We start from the raw sequence: 5,980 nt of genomic DNA on the forward strand, positions 1-5,980 counted from the left end.
AGCCTAGGGAAGCTACCTCACCAGTACTCTCTGACGTCATCAAGGAACAATTGATGGGTATCAGGGCAGAGACCTCTTGCCTCAGTGTAGGGCACACCTAATGGACTCTTGGGTAGCCAATCTACATCGTTAACATGATAGATTCGGAATCACGGTGGAAACATAGCTCCAGATGTGTCCAGAAGGACGCTTTTAGAAAGACTGAGTGAAAAGGGAAGAGTCACCCTAAATAGGCAAGGTTCCTGGACTGAATAAAAAGAAGAAATCAGCTGAGCACCAGATTCACCTCGCTGTTTCCTGACTGCTGATGCAACGTGACCAGCTGCCTCATGCTCCCACCATCATAACTTCCCTGCAAGTCAAAATAAACCCTCCTTTCCCTAAGATGCTTTGGTCAGGCATTTGTCTTCAATGAGACACTTAACTGAAACAGCCCATCCAGACTCCAGCCTTCTTGTGGCATCAGTTGAGACCTGTGTTACAACTGTAGTTCAATTCCTCCCTCTGCCTGGTCTTCTTCCATTACTCCCTTATACAGTTGTTCCAGAAAGCACACCCTCAGAGATACCTTATGTGTGAAATGGCCTCAAGTCTATTTCCTGGGAATTCTAAAGAACAATATTCTCCTATTCCCCCATAGAAATGCCACCATGCATGCTTCACATTAGCTCCCCAAGTCACTAAGCCCCTGTCTAGGCCACTGTTCTCTGCATAAAATGCTGCTTCTACTGGAGGGACATTTTCTTCTCTTCCCCCATTATCCACTTTGTGGAGTTAATTTCTATCATCCTGTAAGTCTCAATTAAGGTTTACCTCCTTTGAGAAGTCATCCCAGATTTGCTGAGCCCTACTTGATGCTGTCAAGGCAATTGGTACTGTACTTACAACTGTGTAATTATAACAATTACAATACACTATACTTATGTACCCATATAATTGACTCACCTATTAGGATAAGGATTTTGTCTACCATGTCTGCCATTGTATCCCTAGAGAATAGTCCGATACCTGGAACACAAAAAGGTAGCAAAAAAATATTTCCCAAACATGCCAGGTGTGGTAGCCCATACCTTTAATCCCAGCACTTGGGAGGCAGAGGCAGGTGGATCGCTGTGAGTTTGAGGCCAGCCTGGTCTACAAAGTGAATCCAAGACAGCCAAGGCTACACAGAGAAACCCTGTCTCAAAAAACAAAACAAAACAAAAATTCCCAAACAAATAAAAGAGTAGGAAATGTCCTTAAGTGAGGAGTTAGCAGGATTTTTTAAAGGGACATAGTGTGTGTGTGTGTGTGTGTGTGTGTGTGTGTGTGTGTGTGTGTGTGTGTGTGTGTTCCTGCCTTTGTTAGAAATAAAACACAACACTGCTGGCTTAGAGAAATAATTCTGAAGGAACTTTGACAAAAAAGATAAATGAAAAGAGGCCACATTTATTGTGTTTAACTCATATTCAAACACAAATGACCAGTGGGAAGGTTGGAATTGGGGCTCAGCAATACCTCACCCAGGAAGTTCCCCTTGTCAACTCACTTCTATCAATAACACCCTGCCCTCCATTATTAAACTCTCCATGCATCTTATAAATTGGTGCTTCTATTAGTTACCGTCGGTTTCTAGAACAAAATACCACAGACCAGGTGACTTAGACAAGAGACGATTAGTTTCTCTCAGTTCCAGCAGCTAAAAGGTCAAGATCAAAGTGTCAACATGTTTGCCTATCTGAGGTGGCACTCCTCAACTTGGAGATGGCCTCCCTCTCATCGCTCCTCCACACAGTCTTTTATCTGCATCTCTACGTATGTCTAAATTCACTCTTTTTATAGGGACATTAGTTAGATGGGTTTAGGGTCTACCACAAGAACTGTCTCACACCTCTATCTCCAAATACAGCTATATTCTGAGAGCATGGAGACCAGGATGCAAACAGGAATCTATGGACACAGTTCAGCTCATAAAAATAGTGCACTGTTTCCTCTTCCCACACCCACTGCCCTAGAGGCTGCCCATGGGTGCTACCTCTGCACCAGAGCATCCAAGTCCAGGACAACCTCTCCCTCAAATCCCCATTATTCAGATTTCCACATGTCCTAGAACAGATGGGAGAGGGGCCTATTCTGCCTGGGGTGGCAGTTAGGTGGTAGGAAGACCTGAGGAGAAAGACGAGCAAGACTTTGTAGTTACAATGGGAGAAAATATTCTAGATTGTACTCTCCCCCCCCGCCCCCGGGCACCCCCAATTCACGCATAGAAACCACCACATTGTTAAATTTTGTTGTGAAGTTTGGACACAATTGGATGTGGCTCTTGTGGAGGATGAATGTGGGCAGTGGTAAGAGTAAGAAAGGTTGACCAAGGTCATGTTGTAAAGAGCCTCTCTCATTTTGCCATAAATCAGTCAATGCTTTATCTAGAGATGAACGGAGGGAATTAGAGGCTTCTGCAATCACTCATGCAGGAAACAAGGCAATTACTTGTAAGAGGTTGAGAGATTTGAGCAAGGCATTAAGGCAATAGCTATTACGTGGGGGGTGGGTAGCGGGAGCGGTGGCAAACAGATAAATGGATAAGGCTGAGGGGAAAAAGAAAAAGGAATCAAAAGAGGGAGAAGAGGAAGCAGGAACTCCTCACCCACCCGTACCTAAGTGAAGAACCCCCTGCCTCCCTGGTGGGATTCTGTTGAGTTTGGTTCTCAACCCTTGATCAGGCTGATTCCCCTCCCCCCTCACAGACTTTCTCAGAGTTGCCCAGCATCTACTAGCACTTGGCTCTATTAGAGCCAAGAAGGCTCTAGAAGTCAAGGGAGCGGTTAGTTAATATGAAGGACGCATAACAAAAGGAGCCACCAACGTTGAAGGTGGCTAACTGGTCATTCACTTAGGGAAGGTGCTTAGATCAGAGCTGGGGTCACAGATCTAGGCTTATGGACCTGGATCCATCCATGCTAAGGAAACAGCCATGGGTCTCTTAAGAGCTGAAGGGTTTCCTGTCTGAATATGGAAGTGTGGTACTTGTAGAGGAAACAAGTGGGTCACCAGTACTTGGTCATTTTCCTTATTTATTAACTTAGAGTGATAGTCAAGGCCAGAGGTTAGATGTGAAGAAAACACTGGACAGACCAAGGTGAATGACTAAGGTCAGCAGGCTCCTTCTCTTCTCATGAACACAGTAGCCACTCAGCAGGAAAAGTACATAGCAAGCCAGTGTGTGTCATTCAAACTTGGGGACAGTATCCAAGGTAAACTTACATTTTCCTTATGAACCCTCTGGTCACAAGAACATGAATCTGTCCTCTGGCTCATCTGTTCTACAGTTTAGAGGTGTTAGCACAGGATTTGTTTCCTCTGTCTGGGATTTGAAGGAATAAAAATCTCGAGAATTGGTGCTTCACTCCAGTTAGGGTCAGTCAAAAGCCAGGCTTTTTTCTCTGAGCAACTACAGAGAGATCAGGGCCTGAGTCACTAACAGGCTGAGATGGGAGTCCCTGCCAAGGCTGGGGCAGGCTCTCTGGAGTCCACCCCAAAAGAAAACAACAACAACAACAACAACAACAACAAAACAGGAACAGCAGTAGCCAAGAGGCAACTTGAGGACTTGGGAAACAGATGAGGTCTAAGCAGGGAGATACTTCTTCACTGATTGCCTGGGCCTTCTGGAGCCTTCACTGTATGTGTGTTTCCTTTAAGAAAAAATGCATGTTTTGTATGCATGTTACGTAAAGCCCGGGGAGGGCTACGCACAGTCACGCAGTGTTAATTGTGATGCACTCAAGGACTTCCTCCACTGACACTCTTCCATCTTAACTCAAAATCCCTTAGGTAGGACGTGAGGCATTTGTGGAACAAAAGCAGCAAAGTATGCGGGTATCTTATGAAAACAAAACAAAACAAAACAAAAACTAGCACAAGAGGCTTTGGGGAGAGGATTTCCACTTTGAGAAGGAGACTGAGTCAGGAAGTTAGTTGGGTGTTTGTTTGTTTGTTTGTTTGTTTAGTGGATGCTGGAGATGGAACCTCGGGCTGTGGGCTTGTTGGCAAGTAGGTCTGCTGAACTGTGTCTCCAGCCCTTCAGAACTTCTTAAACGCCCATTCACTTCAGTATGAGCTGCCCATGCAGCTCTAGGGCCAGGGCTGTTCATGGGAGCATGATGGACTGACGAGGGGCCACAGCCTTAAAGAAAAGTGACTCTTCTTCCCTCAGGAAGCCATAAGCAGCTCACAGCTCCTCAGTTAGGGCTGGGAGCTCACACCCCTTCACACCCCATGCTGGACGGTGACAAGCTTGACCTTGTGCAGGAAGCCGAACTTTCCTGAATTAATGTGTGCAGAGGTACCATCGTGTCCAAAGGATGCTGTTTTGTTCTCAGCCTATCCAGCCTCTGGCTTTTACACTCTTTTGGTTCCCTCTTTCCTGGTGGTACTTAAGCCTTTGGGAAGGGCTGTGATGTAGATGTCCCGTTTGTAGCTGAGTACACTACAGTCACTTATTTTTGGTAGTTTGATCACTTGTGAGTTTCTGTGTAAACTATTATCCACCTGTGGGCGGGGGACAGGAGGGGGAGACTTCTCTGATGCTACCTAAGAGCTGCACTCACATAAGGGGAGAAAGACGCAGACTTAGAAGGCAATTGGGTTTCTTGTTTTTGTTTTTTAATAAGGATGTAAGAGAAACCAAAAAAAAAAAAAAAAAGCCAGCTGAAGTTCAGCTAGTTTGGGAGGAGTTCAAGGATGGTTCTCTGTAAAGGAGCAATTGTTCTTAAGAATAAGGAGCTGTTGCTTGGAGTCTTACCACAGATGTAGGGGAGAACCATCTAGGGACCAAACTCATAATGAAGAAGAGTAGAGAGGAACATCTATTGTTAACAAGGATGTTCAAGAGCTTCCACTGGAAAATTCTCAGATTTTAGAATTTAGCTTCTTATGTCTGGACCTGATGCAAGCTCGGGCCTTCTGACTCCTGCCTAGGGGTCTTTCCATAGTCCATAGATGTTCCAGCTTCCCCTGTTTTTTGAAAGTGATTCATTAAAAAAGGAAAACAAAACAGAATGTGGAGGCAGGGTCCTGGGCCTGCCTGTGGAGAAAGAGGTAACGATAGGTGGACACCGGCACAAGAGACGTAAACTTGGAAAGTTTTATGGCTTGGCTCTAGCAATGTGATTTATCTTCAGCTGGACTAAGGGTCCTGTCTCTGGGCTGCAGCTAATGGGAATTCTGATACTGGGAACTGAGGAAAGTCTAGAACTTCCTCACAAAGCAATTACATTTCCTGATGGCTCAGTGCTCCAAGTACCACTGTGTCAACCATTCATTCTCCTCAGAAGAAGTTTCTTCTGGGGCTGGAGAGATGGCACAGTGGTTAAGAGTGCTTGCTGCTCTCACAGGGGACTGGAGTTTGGTTCCCAGCACTCATATCAAAGAAGTTATAACTCTGTACCCAGGGATCTCTTCTGGCCATGGTGGTCCCCCATACCCACATGTATGTATGTATGTATGTATGTATGTATGTATGTATGTATGTGTATGTATACATACATGTATGTGTGTATATACACACACACATGTGTGTATATGTGTATATATATGCATATGTTTATATATACATAAATTAAAAATGAAATCTAAAACTAAAAAGAAAGAAGTGCATCTAAGCTCAATCCTGACAACGCTCAGCTTTTGGCCTGGGTAGCCAGGCCTGTGGCCCACTGCACCTCTCTGTGCACAGAACAATACATCCCTGTACACTTTTCTGAGATGGTATAGATCAGTGTTCACATTTCCTTGCTATGCCTTTAAGAGCTACAAGAATGCAAGAGAAGTCTGGAAAGAGAGGTGGGGTCTCCTAAAAGAACTTCTTGGAAAAGGATCCTAGGAATTTCTGCCAGAAACTGAACTGAAATTCCAATGCTGAGAAATTGGGGGTGGCCTGTGTTGAGCTAGGCCTATGATTGGGCTGCACAGTCTATTAGGGAGGAGGGAAACAGATGTA

The sequence above is a fragment of the Acomys minous genome (genome assembly GCF_964271855.1).
Source record: "Acomys minous genome assembly, chromosome: 2".
Lineage (NCBI taxonomy): Eukaryota > Metazoa > Chordata > Mammalia > Rodentia > Muridae > Acomys > Acomys minous.